Genomic DNA, 20787 nt, shown 5'->3' on the forward strand with positions numbered 1-20787 from the left:
CTTTTTAATTTTATAGCAGCCTGAAATGGTTAATGTGTTATCAAGGGCTCTCACCATCCCTACTGGTCTTGATTTCATCCTTACCCACTACCCCCGAGGTGTTGCACCTCTTGACCCTGCGGCGACCCTGATTGAAGCCTTCTGAGGCTGGCTGGGTCAGGGCTAGCTAGCCCAGATATGCCCTGGACATTCCTCTCCTTGCTCTAGCCCAATGAGCTGCTTATTGAGTCCCCCCAAAGCTCCTTGTTCTTGATCCCTTAACCTGGAAGCTGGTTCTCCCACCTTCCCTGCTTTATTCTTAGTTCATTTCCATACCAGGCTAGGTGGAAACTCTCTCCTCTACAATGTTGTGTGTAACCCTCTGGCGAAAAGCACTACTCATCCAACACTTTAACCTAATGTGCCAGGTATTGTGGGCAATACCAATTACTATCTTTAAAAGGTAATGTCCTCTATCAGTTTGGAGGTCGGTGGGTCCTGTCAGAGCAAACTTAGGGATGACTATTTTCTATGAGCAAGTGTGTATTTTGCTCTAGTTTTAGGCAATCCTAGATAATTGTGGGTTTTGGGTGGTTTTTTGTTTGTTTTCTAGGAAGATTGGCTGGACATTTTCAGAGTAGGATGATATTGGTTTACTGGGTATGGTCCCAGTTTGTATTGGTTGTTTCAGTGTGATTTTAAGAGTGGCTTCTGTCACTCAGCATCCTCTTGGTTTTGCTGACAAATTGTGGGGTGTTCTTTGCATTGAACCTCTACTTCCCTCTTCCCAGCTGAAATTGGCTTCCCCTCACTGGAGCACCCCTTGCAGTTCAAGAGTGGGGGGTAGGGATGGTATGTTATCTGCAGCACAAGCACCAGACCGAGGCAGTGGCCTGAGCACAGTTCCCAGCAAAGATGACATAAAAAGGAATTCTAAATTAATATGATCAGAACTTCAGTGGAAACAAGGTTATTTCCTTCTCTACCCTCTCACCTAGAATTAGCTGTGACCTATAGAGGTCACAGTGCAATCCCTTTGTATTCCTAAGGTGTTTTTTTTTTTAATAGCTCATTTAACAGACACTGGGTTACATGATAAGTTATCAGTGATTAAGCAGAATGGCAGCCAAGCCTTCAGCCTTAAAGAGACAGAGGCCTGTGTTCACAAAAGGAGTTACCCGTTTTAAAAATGAATTTCCTTAATTTCATTCTGCCAGTACTGGGTAGGAGCTAAAGAATTGCACAGGTTAAAAGAGGAATGTCAGAAAACCAAAGGATTCCATGGAGTTCCTTGGATGGTCACGTTGGGACCATTTAACAAGCCGGATCTGTGCTCCTGGGTGGTGTTGCACACGAGTAGAGAAGTTCCTGAACACACCCGTGGCACCAAGATTTCAAATATCTCACCAAAGGCTTCACTTAGATAATTCCAGCTACTGCTTGGCCCTTACACCAACAAAGGTCAAGTCTAGAAAGTAACTTGCTATCCTAAAGAAAGCCCACCCCTCAATAGGACTTTTTGATTATAAACTTAAGGGATCCCTGGGTGGCTCAGTGGTTGAGCGTCTGCCTTCGGCTTAGGGCATGATCATGGGGTCCAGGATTGAGTCCCACATCAGGCTCCTTGGAGGGACCCTGCTTCTCTCTCTCTCTCTCTCTCTCTCTCTCTCTCATGAATAAATAAAATCTTAAAAATAAATAAAAATGATTATAAATTCAGGAAGGCAAGGGTCCTGGTTTTCTCAGGACTAGATCCTGGTCCTATCATGGTGCCTGAGTACTTGCTTAATGATTATTTTTGTGAGTTCTAAGCCATTTGGCGCTATTGGTGACATCCAACCCATGAAGTCTGGGTGCTTTGGCTGTGTTCTAACCCAGGTCATGGCACTAAATTTAAGTTCAGTTTTACTGAGCTTAATGACTGCTGCCTTGGCTAATTCTGGCTGGAGTCAGGCTGCCAAGAGCCTTGTGTTGCTTTGTGAGTTATAACTAATATAAAGTGGCAATTCATTATGTAATTCCAAGGCTTCAGGTAAATTGCAACTGTAAACAAATGTGAGCTGACTAGAGCCCTGCCATTTTATAGCCTTTATCTCAAGCACCAACCACTCATTTAAAAATATGTCATACTTGATTTTACGATATGCAGATATATGCACTTCACATAGTCATAAGATAGGCATACACCATATTTGGGCATGCATATACGTACACATTAGATACACAATGCATGCATACACGTACACATTAGACGTACATGCATATATGTACACATTAGACACACAATGCAGGGATCCTACATGAACCTTCCCCAAGTTACAGCATCTTATGAAGGAGACAGGAACTTATGAATATCTCTTCTAGAAGCTACGTGCATTCAATAGAATTCATTGGACTGATAAGCTGTCCCTAGGAGCCAGAAGGCAGGACATAGAAGCTGTTAAGTCTTCAAGCATAGTTCTGCTGCCAACTCTTTCTCTGGGTAGGAGGTTTTCAGTCACTGTCAACGTAGAAGTATTTGTCTACAGTTCACTGCCCAAAGCTCTCTGGCGTCCTAGCCCCACTTTACCGAGGAGTGTTGGTGTGGTTCCTAATGTCATTTCATGAGTTGTTTTCTGGGGGTGTTGGACCTCAGCGAATTGTCGTTTTTCTCATGGGTTTCAGACTGAGTTACTTGCATTGTCTTGAGATTGCAGCTTATCTCAGTTTGTTCAACTCCTCCACCATAGGGCCTCATCTGCAGACCTGTGACTTGACTCCAGTGGGCATGCGCTCACTAAACTCTGCCTGGAAGCCTTTCTACATTTGCCTTTCAGTGAAAGTTCAGAATAACCTCCTTGTAACTATTATACTGCTCTTATATTGACATTAAATGGAAGAGGCATCCAAGATACTTCCAAAATTTAATAAAATGGGGACCAAATAGGCACTATTTGGGGTATTTTGGTGCAAGCACATACATGAGGGGGTCAAATGAATGGAAATTCTTCTCTTTCTCTTCTAATGACCTCTTCTTACAGCTAAAAGAATGTCATTCATATCACCAAGCAATATGGAACATCTGATCCTATCACTATGTATATACTAGCTTATCCCCAAATGATTTTGCAAGCTGTTTTTTTTTTTTTTTATTTATTTGCTTGATCGAGAGAAAGAACACAAGCAGGCAGAGGGAGAGGAGAGAGCACAAGAAGGCAGAGGGAGAGGAAAAAGCATGCAGGACCCTGGGATCATGATCTGAGCTGAAGGCAGACACTTAATGGACTGAGCCACCCAAGCACCCTTGTAAGCTGTTTTGATAACTCAAATAATGTTATGTATAAAGAAATATAGTATTATATTGGTAGAGGGGGGAGAGGAGGATTGTTTTTTGTTTTTTATTTGGAAGAAGTAAACATCTGTCTCTGGGAAGGAATCTGTGATTTATTAGGAACTACATTTATTTTTTTTTTATAAATTAATTTTTATTGGTGTTCAATTTACCAACATACAGAATAACACCCAGTGCTCATCCCGTCAAGTGTCCCCCTCCGTGCCCGTCACCCATTCACCCCCACCCCCCGCCCTCCTCCCCTTCCACCACCCCTAGTTCATTTCCCAGAGTTAGAAGTCTTTATGTTCTGTGTCCCTTTCTGATATCTCCCACACATTTCTTCTCCCTTCCCTTATATTCCCCTTCACTATTATTCATATTCCCCAAATGAGTGAGAACATACACTGTTTGTCCTTCTCCGATTGACTTACTTCACTCAGCATAATACCCTCCAGTTCCATCCACGTTGAAGCAAATGGTGGGTATTTGTTGTTTCTAATGGCTGAGTAATATTCCATTTTATACATAAACCACATCTTCTTTATCCATTCATCTTTCGATGGGCACCGAGGCAGGAACTACATTTAGAGAGACAGTACAGTAGGAACATCCACTTCTCCAGGTCTTCCTTTAGAAAAGATCATAAAACAAACATATTGGAATTCTCCCCACACAACCCACCACCAGTTAGGATCCAGAGGTGGCAGCATACGTTTTTATATAAATATATTATGACCTAGCCCACTTAAGGTACTTAGCCAAGCAAGACTTCAGTAAATGTCTGTTGAATTAGGTTGTTAGAGAAAAGTCACTACCCATATAATATCACTGGCTAGAGGAAATGGATACAAGCCTGGAGTGGGGTGAGGGGCAGTTTATTTACAAGTATCAGTCTTAGGTGTTAATGGCTGTGTATGAGCTGTCCCACTCCTGCAGTTAATCCCAAATTACCCAGTTCAGAAATATCTTCTCTCTAATCCAAAATGCAGAGCCTTTTGGGGTGATCATCCCAGTTGCTATATCCTGGAAGCAGCTGAGTCTTCCAGATTCTTTTCTTCCCCCAGGAGGGGATGAAACTCCTTCCAGATTTAGAATTCTGTGCTATGAACTATCATTTCTAAAACTGAAATAAAAACAGTTCAGTCTCAGATTTGCTTTCTTGGGGGGATAAGAGTGCTCTTCCAATTTATGATCACTTATTTGCCACCAGCGTTCTCAGCTGAACTCAGGTATGTTAGAGAAGTCTGAAAGAAATGACAAGCCAGGGCAGCCCAGGTGGCTCAGTGGTTTAGTACCACCTTTGGCCCAGGGCATGATCCTGGAGACCCGGGATCGAGTCCTGTGTCAAGCTTCTCCCTCTGCCTGTGTCTCTCCTCTCCTCTCTCTCTCTCTCTCTCTCTCTCTCTCTCTCTGTGAGTGTCTCTCATGAATAAAAAGAAAAAAAATGACAAACCATATTTTAATACAGTATTTTTTTGGGGGGGAAATTATGAGGGGACATTTTGGTAAGAGTAGTTATTATAGGAATATTTAACCATAGGTGATTTAAAACTCATTTCTTCCAGGTTAGAAAGAATCATTTCTCTGAAGACTCCAGCTTCATGGATAGGCATCCTGATGCTGGGTAGAGATCTACCTTTGGTAGCTCAGCCCAGTGCTCTCCAGCTCTGATGGATATATATCATTTGAAAACATCCTAAATGTGTTATCTGTGGTTGCATAACAAATTACCCCAAAATGTAGTTCCTTGAAACAGCAAATATCTATGATTTCATACAGTTTCCTAGGGCCAGGAATCTGGGAGTGACTTAGCTGGGTGGATCTGCCTCAGAGTTTCTTTGGAGGTTGCAATTAAACTGTCAGGACTGCAACCCATGAAGATTTGATTAGAACTGCAGATCATGTTTCACATGACCGTTGGCAGGAGGCTACAGTTTCTTGCCATATGGACTTCTCCATAGCTCTGCTCTGCTCAAGACATGTCTTGCCCCAGAGTGAGTGAACTAAGAAAGCAAATCACAAAGAGAAAGAAAGAAAGAGAGAGAGAGAAAAAAGTAAGCCTATGGAGGCCACAGTCCTTTTATAACCTAATCTTAGAAGTGATAGCCCGTCACTTTTGCCATACTATATATGCTAGAAGTGAATCGCGAAATTCAGTCCACACTTAGAACAAGGAAAAGCTCCACCTCTTGAGGAGATGAGCATCAAAGAATTTGTGGGTAAATTTTAAAATCAACCACAATGGGCTCTTGTTCCCTACCCTCCCTTGTCAGCTTTGGCCCCGAGGCAGTAGTAAAGATTAAATTATTATCAGAGGGAGAAAGTCTTTTATTTAAGGTTTCTGGTTTCTTTCCTCTGACTTTTGTTCTTAATTATACCCTTTTGTTTGTCAGAGAGCAGAATTAAGGATTTCCAGTACATTGTCTACACTTCATTGGAAGTGAGGGATAATGTTGATTACAACCCTCCCTTTCTCCATCCCAAACAGCAGGACGGTCCTCTGAGAGCCACTCAGGGGACCTAGAGCAGAAAGAAAGAGACAATATCTGCAGGAACCAAAAAAAGCCCAAAGCATGTGTTTTTGCATATAAAGTAATGACTATATTGGACTCCTATTGGCCTTCCAAAACCACTTGCAACCTCTGCATAGACATTAGACCCACATCAAGCCAGTGCCTGCATGCTTCTCCATGACACATCATCCCGTCAGAGATGCCCTTGAGAATCTGTGTTTTTTTTTTTTTTCTTCCCTGAGTCTTTGTAACCACATTTCACCTGGATTAAAGTGTTGGGAGAAGACACATACACACAATGCAATTGATTTCCTCCTTACCCTAGGCTAAACTTTCTCTACTCCTGAAAACAAAACAAAACACTTCATGAACCAACCCTTCTTCTAACACTTAAGAAAAGCAAATCTTCAGCAGAAACCCCGAAGACTTCTTTATTTTTGCCACAGCATTCCCAAGAGAGAACCTAAAGGGGCCTGGTTAATATCTCTGCCTGAATAATTAGGATGTGGGAGTGGGGACATCCCCCAGGGGACAAGGTTATCATAAGTCATTTTGGGCAGCTTCAAAATATCGGTATGGCCCTGCCTTTTTGCCTACACAACTATTGAAAAAGCAAGAAATACTTCTAGGGGCCACTAAACTGATGAGGATTGTGCAAAGTTTTCAGGAGAGATGCCAACTAGAATTCCAGAGGCAATCACAGAGGGTGGAAAGGATGGAAGACTCTTGTCCTAGTCTTCATGTTATTCAATCATCAAATCACTCTTTACCAACACCCCTGCCATCCCCACCCTCCCTTAATTGTTCTTTCTCTTTTAATGAATTGGGAAACTCCAAGACCCGACTGAGTGCATCTCAGGAGAGACCCAGGTGACCGGTGCACTTGGGGCCTGTGACCCTGGGGCCACTGATCCTCCTTGCAAACAGTTCAAGAAAGTCTGAGAGCACCAGGTGTTTTCACTCTGGGTTTCACCCAGCCTGGCACGGTAGGCGGCAGGGTTATTTTGCTTTCATAAGCCATATTATGTAAGATCTGGAACAGTGATGCTGAGCCAACTTAGAGGTCACAACAGAGGGGGAGGAGAAGAACAAAGAAATGGAAAGAGAATGAGGAAAGAGCAAGAAGGGAGAAAAAGAGAGAGAGGACAAACCAAAGAGAAGGTGGAGACAGAGGGAGACCATTTTTTTACTGCCTGTCGTTCATTCTTGGTCTCCAATGACAGCACACACTACCCGAAAAGTTCTTCCCCCTTCATTTTAGCTGTGCAAGAGGCCTCCTTCGGTTCACAATCTGTGGAGGATCTCGCTGAGTGCCAGCTGCCTGTAAGCCTCACCCCTGGGCCCATCGGTGTCTCTGTTGGAGGCTGCAGCAGCCTGGCATGGGGGAGCACTGAGTGTTCTTGTGGGAAAACACACAGGAATGACGTGGTCTCTGATCACTGAGCCTCCATCTCTGTTCCATGCTTGCTTAGCAGATGTGCCAGGGGGCTGGCGAGTGAGGAAGCCCCAAAGGGGGTTGGAGACCTGAGGCATTTTTCCTTTGCTGTATTTCAGAAGGTGATAGTCCACTTTCTGGAACTTGGATAGACAGGAGGAGCAGATGCCAAAGATAGGGTGGAGGGTTCTGGATTTGCACCCACAAAACACACACAAAACATTACCCACAAAATACCAGAGTCCTCTACCCTGTGTTTGGGACCTGCTCCTGAAAGTCTTTCCAATATCTGAGAAAATACCCAATACCCAATATATGCTTTTGAATGAGTAGATGAGCTCTTATGGATCCTGAGCTACTCATCTTTCTTCCTCCTCTGTTTTTTATTTTAAAGATTTTATTTATCTATTCATGAGAAATATTTTGAGAGATGGCAGAGACGTAGGCAGAAGGAGAAGCAGGCTCCATATGGGAGCCTGATGCAGGATTCGATCCCAGGACCCTGGGGTCATGACCTGAGCAGAAGGCAGAGGCTCAACCATTGAGCCACCCATGCGTCCCAAGGTACATTTCTTATTCAAGAGATACAAGAGTAACAGAACCATTAGTCTTTGTTTATCTTTTCTTAATCTTGTTTTAAAAGATTTTATTTATTTATTCATGAGAGACATAGAGAGAGAGAGAGAGGCAGAGACGCGGGCAGAGGGAGAAGCAGGCTCCCTGCGGGGGGCCCAATGTGGGACTCGATCCTGGGGCTCCAGGATCACACCCTGGGCCGAAGGCGGCGCTAAACTACTGAGCCACCTGGGCTGCCCGATCTTTTTTCTTTTTCTTTTTCAATATTTTATTTATTTATTCATGAGAGATACAGAAAGAGAAGCAGATACATAGGCAGAGGGAGAAGCAGACTCCTCGCAGAGAGCCCGTTGCAGACCCAATCCCCAGACTGGAATCACTCCCTGAACGGAAGGCCCAACCGCTGAGCCACCCACGCATCCCAGTTTTTTATCTTTTTTTGTGACATGGCCATAGTTTTGTTTGAGAACTATGTTCCTGTTGCCTGCTCCTTTGCCTTCATGTTTCACAGGAGGACTTTTTAGACACAGATCAGTTGTTTGACTTCTTGACGCCTTCGTCTTCACCCTGACAAAGTGCAGTATCCCAATTTATATTTTTAATTAGCACCAATGGGAAAGTAACTTGATGCTGGGATGGAGACAAGAGATGACAGAGGAAGATCCTGAAGGGAATATGTCATATCCACTTAGCTCTCTTGTGTGATCTGAAAAGACTGAAGCGTAACAAGACGACTCTGGTGTATTCTTAAACAACTGCACCTAGGGGCTAAAATGACCAGATGAACGAAGAAGGAAAATAAGTAGCATGAATTTTCCACTGTGATTCTCAAAGTTAACTCGATTCTTCACATCTATGTATTAGGAGGCGGTTGTACTAGCAGGTGACCTCTTCCATCTTTAGGATATCCCTAAAAGGCAGGTGGAGAGGAAGTTCAGTGAAGAAAGGAACTTGGAAATTAAGTGTGATGTCCCTGAAGTCCCTCAGGGAAATGCTTCCTAGATGTGGAAGTGGCGTTTGCTTTACAGTGAGTGTATTCTTTGATCATATAAATGTTGCTTTTCCAAACACAAAGGACTTATTTGTATGATGTTTGTTTTTAATCGACAGAGAGACTAAGCTATAACTAACTTTTCACTTCCGTGCCACCTTTTCCTCAAATTTTGCAACCATATACAACATCTTGTAAAATTCTAAACTAACCAGAGTTCTGTGTTCCGAGCACTATGGTCTTTCGACAACTGTGATAATGAGGATAGATTGTAAGCTTTTGGAATCAGAGAACTCACCCTAGGGCTAACTACATAATATTCTCCAGAGGAGGGAGAGAGGAGTATATATTTGTAAGAACCATCCCAAAGGATTCTTTTCAATCAACCTCAGGGAATACCTGTTGGCTTCAGAGGGCTGAACAAAGCCATGATTTGGGGCTCCAAGGGCATGGGTTCACTCTCCATTTGGCATCAGTTTACTCAAACTCATCAAGATTACCTATCCATTCTTGTAAAGTTGAGCTTATTATAATACCCCAAGCTGCACAAGGGGGATTCTTGCTACAAAACCTAGTCTCCTTCCTCAGGCAGGATGATATTGGACCATATTTTAAACTGATGATCCTACACTAATTCTGTCAAGTTCCCATCTCTGTTTTTCTCAAGCCAGCCAGAGCTTCAAACCTTCAAGCCTTTATCACAGAGTCTCTCATGTACATCTTGCTCCACATATACCCTAGTGGGGACACATTAATTCCCCTCTTCTCCACATCTGACCCTTCCCCTGTGCTCTCTGGAATTAGTCCTAACTAATTCTCTGCATATGCCCTCCAACTCATTGCTTTGACCAACACCTCGAGAACAAGGCTTTCCTTCAGGGCCAATTGGATATATGAATTCAGAGCTTTTGGTTCGCAGGCACCTCTGTGTGTTCTTGGCCCCTCCTTAACGACTGTATCCCACATCCTTTCCTTTTCGGTCTCCCTCACTGGCTCCTCCCCGCCTTGACTGGCTTCAACATCTGCATTTTAGATAGCTTCTAGGGCTCTATCCTAGACTTTTTATGTACATCTCCCTGCAGGTAACCCTCAGGCTCTGATGCCCCAATTTTTCTCTCCCCTGGGCTCTAGACTTCTGTATCCAACTCCACACTTGAGTACTCAGTTGGCTGGCTACTAGGCATCTAAAACTTAAATATGACCAATGTGGAGCTCTTTATTTCAAAGCACTCTTTCTAAGACTCTTCCTCTCCATACCTCTGGCACCATCCATTGTTGTCCCAAACCTAGTTATTAATCTTAATTCTTCCTTTTCATTCATGACATACTCTCTTACAATTTTGTCCATCAGTAAATCTGTACATTTTATTTACAAATATATTTTGAATCCTTCCATCATTATCCAGCTCCACCATTACACTCACTCCTAGTCCAAATCACTGCATGTCTCACTTCTACTTTAGCCTTGCAAAAGGCCTCTCAACTCTAAGCTCCAATTAATGTATTTCCCAACAATAACCAGAATAATCTTTCAAAACCTAAATCAGATGATGTCCTGTCTCTTCTAAAACTTTTCAATGGCTTCCCATTGCTATTGCAATGAAATGTAAGCTCCATTCTGCTCTTAGGCCCTGCATTGATCTGTACTCTTTCTCCTTTTCTGATATCATCTGAGACCAGAGTGCCTTTCCTCCCTGTGTTCAGTCCTACTGTCCCACTTTCTGTTTTGTGAACACACCAAAATGGTGATCTTTGAGTATGTTATCTCTTCAGTCAGAAAAGCATCTTCCCAAGTTTCAAGCAGAGCTGTCTGACCCTCAAGCTCTCAGCTCACTGCCACCTTCTCAGAGAAGGCTTACTTGACTGTACTCTCTAACGCCTCAACCCTGTACTCTGTTTATTTCATATCAGCCGTAGGGTCTCTTTTGTCATAAGTATCATAGTTAGCATAACATTATCAAACTAATGTTTACTTGTTTATTATCTGTATTCCTTACAATAATTATTTTCAGTATGGTGTACTAGAAAGATTTGGGGATGTGGAATTTGATGAAAGATTAACTTTTGTTCCCATTATTTACCTGTTTTGTGATATTGTGATTTACTTTTTCTCTCTGTGCTTTATTTTTCTCATCAGTAAGATTGGGATTAACATAGCATTATAAGGTTGCTGTGAGGATTAATGAGACAACATCCATAAAGTGCTAAGCAGAGTTTTTCCTGCTACTACACATTGGGCATGGTATTTCTAAAAATGCTCACTTTCATCCCAAGTAATTGCATCCCAAGTAAAATCATTTAAGAATTATTTAAGATGTCTTCATAAAAATGTTCCAATTTTATGGTATGAATCAAGGAAATGCCATGGGCACATTCATCATGCAAACCAGTAGAATGAACACCAGTAGAATGGCCATCATCCTCAGAGAACAGACATTAGGGAAGAAAGGCAAACTTCCCAGTTCCACATAGTGAAACACTGCCAGCAGATAAGTCCAGGAGACACAACAGAGACAAGGTAATATTCTCAAGTACCTCCATGCCAGGTCTGGACTATGAGGCTTGGAAATAGGGCTGGCCATTGGAGCGTGGGGTGTTTAGTGATTTGTTCAAAAATTTGAGTTTCTTTCTGTAGTCCTAAGAACTAAGGTAGGTAGAGACACTATCCCTTCTATTTTATCTAAATTCTGACTCCCTCTCACCTCTTTTAGAACATGTCTATGTGGAAGGTAACGTTCACATAAAAGGAGAAAAATAAACACTAGACTTAAAACCAGAAGTTCTGGATCTGGGCACTGCTTCTGTCAGATACAGCATAGAAAGAGATTCTGGACCTTTCTGGCAGGTTGAAATCACTGGCAGTCTTGCAGACATTGCTAGTGGAAGTGTGAATTGGGGCATCCTTTTGAGAAGGTAGTTTGACAATTTAAATCATTATTTCCAATGCACATAGACCTTTGACACCCAGCATTCTCTTTCTAGGAATGTACATGCTTGCATATGTGCGTAAAGACATGTACAGGAAAGATCATCACCCCACTGTTTATATTAGCAAACTATTAGGACCAATTGGTCAGAAAAATATGGCCCATCCATATATATTATGCAGTTGTTAACAAGAGTGAAGGAAGTCCATTTGAACTAGGGAAATTAGAGCTATATTGCTAAGTGAAAAAGCAAGGTGCAAAACAGTATACTGTATTCTATCATTTGTGTGAATATGTGTCTATGTGCATGCAGCATACACACCCACAGACACACGAACTTATACCCTTATATTCATAGACTATTCCCGGAAAAATTTACAAGTCCTAGTGGGAGTGACTTAACTCGAGACAGTGGTAGGAAAGAATTGCTTGTAGTTATTTTCTTCCACAGTTTGACGTTTTTAAAGAAATCGTGCATTCGTGATCTTTTGAGAAAAAAAAGTCTATACTTTTTAGCACCATGGCACTAAGTTTACAACACTTAGTCAGTGAAGGAGAGGTGTCTAATCCTATTATCTTTGGGCAAGTCACTTAATCTTGCTGAGATTTTTCATCTCCTATAACATGATTGTAATGATACACAGCCCTCAGGATTAAGTAAGGCCGCTTTGTGGATGTACCAAAGCACACTAGTAGAGAACACAGTAAATGTCTAACAAATGCTCGTCAGACCCACTCTGTTCACCCCCACCATAGGTAGAGCCATCAGCATATCATTTCTCAGGGTTTAGGTTTCCTTTCTTAGGCCAGGAAACTTGCTGTGGATGCCATAGCTATTTAAATCAACTGACCTTTCCTGCTAAGGCTCCAGGACATCTCTATCTTAGGCTAGGGATGACGAAGGTTGCTGATGACGAGGGTGCTGGGGATGTGTTGGGGGGTGGGGCAGGGGTGGGGCCATGCCTTCCTCAGACCCATATGACCTATTGGCTCTCATGCTCTGCAAATTTCTCTTGATAGAGATGCCTGCCAGCCAGACTGGTAATCTCGGTGAAGATAGAAATAGCGGAGCTCATGGCTCCAATTCCTATCCTCTCTTTGGCCTGAAGTCCTTCTTCACAGTTGCCAGAGTTTTAATTTCCTTTCTCCATTGTTGCCTTGTGGCTGCCTCAAGCACTCTCCTGAGGGCGTGGAGCTTCGTCAAAGCAGCAGAGTAGGGCTTGCACACTTTCTGGAGGACAAAGGTCAGGATCTAGAGAAATTTTTTTTTTGTTTCTAGAGAAACAAGAACATTTCATTATCTTAAGAGACACTGTCAAGATGCCATTCAAACCAAGTGACCCCACCAGGGGAAGTCATGTGATTTAACCATCTCCACCACAATTTCCAACAGATCTACTTGCTCCCATGCCCATTACACAACCTAAACAAAAGTGTGTGCTTGCTAACTCCAGAGAGTAAACCCATTCCACTCATACCACCACCGCCTACTAGAAAACTCCTGGAGTTAAGTTGAACATGCTCAAGGTTGACCTGATTTCCACAAAGTTTTGCACAAATACCATTATGGTATGAGAAGCAACTTATAGAAGTTCATTTGATCCTTCTAGCTTTCTGTATCAACTAGGCTTAGCCATGGTACCCAGATTTTTAGTCAAACATTACTCTGGATGTTTCTGTGAAGATATTTTTGGATGAAGTTAACATTTAAATTGGTAGACTTTGAGTAAAGTTTACCCTTCCTTAAAAATGTGGGTTGGCCTCATCCAATCTAATGATGGTCTTTAATGGAACAAAGACTGACTTTCTCTGAGCAAAAAGGAATTCTGCTTTGACCCAAACTGCAACTCCTCAAGAATTTCCAACCTGCAGGCCTACCCCAGTCAGGTTTTGGACTTGCCAAGCCTGCACAATGGTGTGAGCCAATTCCTTAAAATAAATCTCCCTTCCTTCTTCTCTTTCTTCCTCCTTCCCTCTCTCTCCCTATCTCTGTCTCTCTCTCTCTCCCCTCTCTCTCTCCATTTACAATTTTGTCCTGTGAGCAAATAAAACACAATTAGATAGTTTTTATCAATCTCTTACCAAAGCCAAAACACAGAAAAGCATGCTTTGATAAACCCGGAAAAATATACTGGGTGTTAAAATTAAATGGTTGAACAAAAGTTGATTTCCTAGATTTTCTAACTGTTGAATCGTGAAAATGCATCACTTTATAATGAAAATATTTAACATGCATTTCATAATAGGGAGGCTTATGCTATGACAAAACAGACTTTTGAATTAAAATTAACTTCAAAGTAAAACAAAACAAAAGAAAAGAACCAACCTTGTGTTTGCTATGCATATCTAGCTTTAAATCAAATAGGCTCAAGGCTCTCTTTCCACCAGATTCTGCCCCTAAGACTCTCCATAGGGAGTCCTGCCATTGCTCGGGTGTTCCTGATTTGGCAGTCTGCAAAGGCTACTTGCCAAGCTTGAGCTAGGCAAGCACTTGCTTGCAGCTATTTTTCATCTGATTCTCATAGCTATGGGAGAGCTAGGTTGTTCTTACATAAGAGATAAAGAAGCTGAGTCTCCAGGAAGTAATGTGATTTGTTTAAGGCCACATAGCTAGTTAAGAGGCAGAGTCAGGATTTGGACCTTAGTTTCCTAACTCCATTCCCAGTGCTCTCACCTCTGTACCATAGCTGTATTTCCTCGGATCCCAGGAGATGTAGGAAAGAATAAGACCAAGAGTCTGGTTCATCCTAGATGAGCTTTTATATTGAAGGAGGGGTGGGATGTTAAAAAATGATTTTGATCAGCATCTTGCAAACCACTTCCTAGGGGTCATCTTCCCCACTTCACCAAGTCTCCATGGTTCATATTACAACCTGCTCCAAAGGAAGGCCAGTTCATCTCTTGTACTCAGGAGGGGCTCTGGGCCCTGATCCTCTTTGGCTTGTGCCTCAGCTCCCTGGCCATGGTGACCAGGTCCCTTTTATTCTTCCTTTATCATTGTTTTCACACCAGAGAAAGCCATCCTTCTTACCTGCCGCCATTAGAGGCTGGGACCAAGGTGAGGACTTAAGTGGACAGGGCAAGGAATGGGTGGGGTGAGGGAGTGGGAGGGGGGAGCACTGTGGAGGTAGTTTGGGAGAGTGTAGAAAAGGCTGATGAGGGACACAAGGGAATAAAAAGAAGTGGTTAAGAGCACAGAGTCTCTGGAACACAGATTGTGTGGGTTCAAATCCCAGCTCTGCCCCTGACTTATGTGTGTGACGTCAGGTGAATTACTTTGCCTGTCAGAGTATTCATGTCTAGGGTTGATGTAAAAGTTCAGTGAATTAGTGGACGTACAAGTGTGAAGCTCCTGCTACATGTGCTCTGTATTTGCTTTTATAACCCCCAAGCCAGCTGTGTGACTTGGGCGACTGGTGCTTCCTTTCTCTCACCTTCATTTTTCTCATTGATAAAGTAAGTGGATTGGATTAGGTGATCCTGATTTCTTTCTAACTTTCAAGCCCCAGGCTTCTGATCTCTTTTTAGTCGTTGGAAAATATTGTCAAGTTTCTTTCAAGGGCTGGCTCCATGCAGAGTCATTTAAACGATCATTTCAATAAAATGCCATTTAAATAAAAAGTCAGCTAAATGATCATAGTACCCTCCTCGCGCAGCATCTATGGTGATAACTTTGTGTCTTTGGACATTACAAATGTTTTGTGTTTTAAGGTTTTCTAGTTGAAGTTCAAATTCTCTGGGAGATCCTAAAAGCAAAAAAGATTGAAGGACCCTAACAACAAATAGGGGAGAGCAGACACCGTAGGACGTGAGTAGCAGAGGGTCACTGCGGCCTGCCCCAGTCTAAAATCCCCACCCGGTTTGCCACTCCAGTCTGACCAACTACCTCTTTTGCCTCGACAGGCCTACCTTCCTCCTTTCCACCGTGTTGTTAAGCTACTCCCCTATTTGTTCCTTCACTAGCAGATATTAAGAAAGGATGGTCAACACCCGTTACCTACTCTCCCTGGCCAGCTGGCCATGTCCCCATTCTCCCTGGCCTCTCTAAAGAGCTCTACCCAGTTGACTCTCAAAATGCCGCTCCCCTGGAGTGTCAGTGACTGACACTCCTGCCTCTTCTTCTGCCCTTTTTCTATCTCCTTTTGACTTACAGGCAAGCTCTAACTCTACTGGAGTTGAGTCTTGGACCAGCTCAGCCCATGGGGGTGTTCAGGCTCAAGGGATTGCTTCAGAGAATTCTACTTCACTGCTCCATTTCCAGGATGTGTGCCTCTCTTCTTTTCCCTAAGCTCTTTTTTACACCCCACCCGGCCCGCACCCCGAAAGAAAGATCCCCCTCTCATGCCTGCTTTTGAAACAAATGTTCCGGGAGTTGCCCAGGCAGGTTCCAAACAAGCAGCTGCCAGAGCCCTGCCCTTCCCCCAGCACAACTTGCTGCTGCTATAAGTAGACTAGGATCTATAGCCCTCAACACTGGAGTCAAGTTGCAGGTACTCAGCCCTAGAGACTGTCCTCCTGCCTTGTGTTTTTGCTGAGAGGGATCTGAAGCCTGGTGGAGCCCCTGGCTCCATCCTACATTTCCCTGTGTCTTTGTGGGCTGAGGCTCTGGCTGGTGGCCAGTGGGGGCTGGCTCGTGCCCTGTGTCTCATGGTCCCATGGGAACCTACAGTGAAACAGCAAATCGTTCACATTTCCAAAGTCAGGTGAGGCTAAGACTTTTCAGGTATCTTGTTCTTTCCCCCACATGAGCCTCTTAGACCCCCATGTGCTTGTTAGACTACACTCATCAGCATGGAAACTTACTGTGGGCTTAACCAAAAAGAGATTTCTCCTTCTTACCTGACAAAAAGTCAGAGGTAGGTTTCTGGGCTATGCAGCAGCTCCAGGATGTCATGACTGTAGAAAACTCCTTTTAGAGGACTTTTGCATCTTCAGAATTCTTTCTTTCTTTTCTTTTTAAAAAGATTTTTATTTATTCATAAGAGACATGCAGAGAGAGGCAGAGACACAGGCAGAGGGAGAAACAGGCTCCCTATGGGGAGCCTGATATGGGACTGGATCCCAGGACCCCAAGATCATGACCTGAGCCAAAGGCAGACCTTCAACCACTGAGCCACACCCGGGTGCCCTCCAGAGTCATTTTTGTATTCTAGGCAAGAAAAAGGAGGAATGGTGAAGGAGAAAAGGCCAGAGTGGCCCTTAGCAGCATCACTGGCCCCTTCAACAGACTCCCCGGCAAACACCCCTCCTTGCATCCCACTGGCCAGCATCGTGTCACCTGGGTGCCCCTATGTGCGAAAGGATCTGTGAGAACTTTAAATGAATTTTGACACCTAGCACCAAGTTAGGGTTCTTTTGGTGAAAAAGAAGGGAGAAATAGATATTGCTTATGTAGGTAGCACTGTCTCTGCCATAAATGGTACTTCCCCCTGAGGACCCCCACTCAAGTTCACTAACATTTCCCGCTCGACCGCCCTAGATCATCTATGATCTCTCTATACTTGGGCGAGACAGTGTGCGGGTTAGGAGTCTGGACTCTGGAGTCAGAAACAGTTGTTCAAATCCCTGTTCTGGACTCAGTAGCATTATGGGTTTGGTCAAGTCACCCAGGGCTTCAGTCATCATACCGGCAGAGTAGGAGTAATAATTGTTCTTACTTCTAGGGTTGTGGTCAGGATGAAATTATTTAATAAATAGATAGCCCTTGGTACATAATCAGAGCTCACCAATTTTTAGCTATTATTATTTGATTGCTGCACAGATCATATTGAATTATATTTTAATGCATCATTTAAAAGATTGTGAGCCTGCTGAACAAGGATGCCGCCTTCTCCTGTTGGCTTTTACGTATGAAAACAACTGTTTTCACCAAACAAGTGATCCATAAATTCACTTGCTTTGTAAAAATTGAAAATACCACAAAGAAGGCTAAAGGCCCTTTGACAATCCCATCCCTTCACCATCCTTTTTCACAATTCCTGGAAGTGAACACTGATAACTGTTTCTGCCTCAGACATTTTCTTAGACATTTCGGATATACATGTGTACCATGGAAAACATGGATTTTTTTTTTAACATTTCACTTGTATTATATGATATCAATCATCCTTTAACTTTCTTTTTTTTTTCTTGTTTTCAACTCAACCATCTATCTCAGAAAGATATTCTTTCATTAGCTGCAGCTTTCCCAAGTTGTCTTTTATTTTCCTTTGCCAAACTGCTTTGTGGTATTTCTATTATGGATATGCAGTACTATAGTTTATTTAGCCAATCCTTATTAATTGACACATAGGTCATTTCCAACTCAGGCTATTGCAGAACAATGATGCAAAGATGATCCTTTTGCACATGTGGATAGCAGAAAATGAAATTTCTGGGTTTTAGGATGCAGGTATTTTAAATCTTTAAAATACTCCCAGGTAACTCTTACTCCCTTGCAGAGATAACTGTATCCAAGAATGTGCTTTTTTTTTTTAATCTTCAACTTAGGTCTACCTTTGGGCCTAGCACAGTCTAAGTTCAACAAACTTTTATTAACTTGAATGTTCCACCAAGATTTTGGGTGATTTCACAAGGAAGTTGATATATTTGGAGGCCTCCATAGACTGTTTGCTACATTAGATAATTCTTTTGAGCCTCATTCTCTCTCTCTCTCTCTCTCTCTCTCTCTCTCTCTCTCGTTACACTTTGGTTCTTTTCTACTTCTAAGAACCAGGGAGAATAAGCCTAATTCCTATTTCACATGATGTGCCCAGCCTATATCAGACTGTAATTCCTTCTTCACTCCACCATACCCATTTGAAATTTTTCAAGGTTTTTGTGAAGATAAATAATATTTGTGAAAGTAGCAGGAGTTCTTTTCAAGGCTGGAATGTAAGTGTGGCAACAATATGTCTTACATTTCTTAGAACAGATTAGTTTTTATCTGATGAATTTGCATTTCATATTATTTAAATTTTTGATAATGGAATACATTCAGGTGGTTGGAAGATGCAGAAGTACAAAAAGGTACACATTGAAAAGTCTTGCTCTCACTCTTACTCCCCATTTTTCTAGTTCCGACTCCTCTATCCAGGCTCCCAGGTAATCACTTTAATTAATTTCTTGGGTATTATTCTATAATTTCTTAACTACTTACATATGTACATATAAGAATGTTTCTCCACTATGTCCCTTCTCATACTGTCTCTCACTTCTTTCCATTCACATTATATCTTGAGATATTTCCATCTAAGAACATAGAGGCTTCCCAATGATTACTTTTGGCTTTTTGTATCACAGAAATTGAAAACTTAAGTTTTTTAAAGATTTTATTTATTTATTTGAGAGCGGGAGAGAAAGAGAGAAGTGGGGAGAGGCAGAGCGAGAGGAAGAGAGAATCTCAAGCAGACTCTGCTGAGTGCTGAGCCCAACTTGGGGCTGTATCTCAGGACCCTGAGATCATGACCTGAGACGAAACCAAGAGTTGGATGCTTAACTGACTAGGCTACCCAAGCACCCTGACACTTAGTGTATAAAAAACTTAACCTTGCATATAACTTCCACTCAACTTTAGCAATGGATAATTTGCCAATTTTTAAACCTATTCTCCTACTTTAAGAATTTTTGTTGTAGGATTTTAAGGCAAATCCCTTATAGCATGCCATATTTCCATTTTTGTTTTTCTTTATTGTTTTTAATGGATACACAGATACTCTGATAAAAAGATATGTACCATAATGTATTTTAGCAGCCCTCTGTTGATGGATATTGAATTTGTTTCCATAATATAATTTTTTAATAAAAGGGAATTGCTATATATGTGTATAGACACACACACACATATGGTATAATTTTTTTACTGCTTAAAAATTTCATATAGACAAATTCACTGATCAGAAAAAGAAATCCTTCATCACTCAGTTTGAAGTTCATAAAATAAAATCACGGGAGGACCTGAACAGCAGCCATGGAGGCTCTGACCTGAGAAGCTAGGAGCAGCCCATTTCCTGTTGCTCCTCTCAAAATGCTGTAAGAGCTTTGATTTTAAGTACCTTCCTATATTAATACTCTCCTCACATTATCATGATTAAGAAAGCTATGAATTTTCTAAACCCCATCTTCTCTCTCTCTCTCTCTCTCTCTCTCTCTCTTTTTTTTTTTTTTTTTTTTTTTTTGTGAGGCCTTTTTCAACTTACCCAGATTTGGTCCAGAGTTTCTTAGTCTCAACACCGTTAACATATTAGGCTGGATAATTTTTTGGTTTGAGGAGGGTGACCTGTGCACCCCCTCACAGGTGAAGGTTGTTTAGCAGTATCCCTGGTCGCCAGTAGCACTCTGCTCCCCCACGTCCACTTTGACAATCAAAAATGTCTTCAGACATTGCCAAATATCCCCTGGGGTGCAGTCTTCCCACCCTGACAATATTGCTTTGGACTTAGGGCAAAAGGAGGAAAAATGGCAAGAAGGCAAATAGTAGACATAGAAACCTCTCATGGTCTACTAGCTAATATCTAAAGAAGAAGAACAATTGGACTGAATTATGATTTGGTTTAACTTTCTATTCCAGAGCCAATTGCTCATCTGTTTATTTAACCAAGAAGTCATAACTTATTAGTTTAAACAAGTTTTGGGAATAGAAGTAGAAGCAGAAGGCTAATGAATGAATTTGCTAATCCTTTTTTCCAGACAATGACCTTGATGGATAATATTTCTTAGCAGTGACATATCACAAGTACTGTTTATCTTTTTACCTCTGATAAAGTCATATTTTGTATATTTATTTTGTGATCCAATGCCTTGTTTTCCATTAAATATCTCATAGTTAACTAGATGAAATTGAAACTTTTTTTTAATATGTTACATGAATTTGTATCCAAGTCTTGATTAATTTCTGCAATATAAGCTCTGTTTCAATCTCAGCTCTCTGTGGCTCTCAGAATATGTATTTAATCTTAGACTTGGTCACTGACTTCTTATGAGAAAGTGGAAGAGGAATATAAAGGAGTCTCCTTCATCCTCCTTTTTGAGAAACAACTTGTCTTCTTTGCAGAGGGAAGGATAGAACTGAATTA

The sequence above is a fragment of the Nyctereutes procyonoides genome, unplaced genomic scaffold (assembly GCF_905146905.1).
Source record: "Nyctereutes procyonoides isolate TBG_1078 unplaced genomic scaffold, NYPRO_anot_genome, whole genome shotgun sequence".
NCBI lineage: Eukaryota > Metazoa > Chordata > Mammalia > Carnivora > Canidae > Nyctereutes > Nyctereutes procyonoides.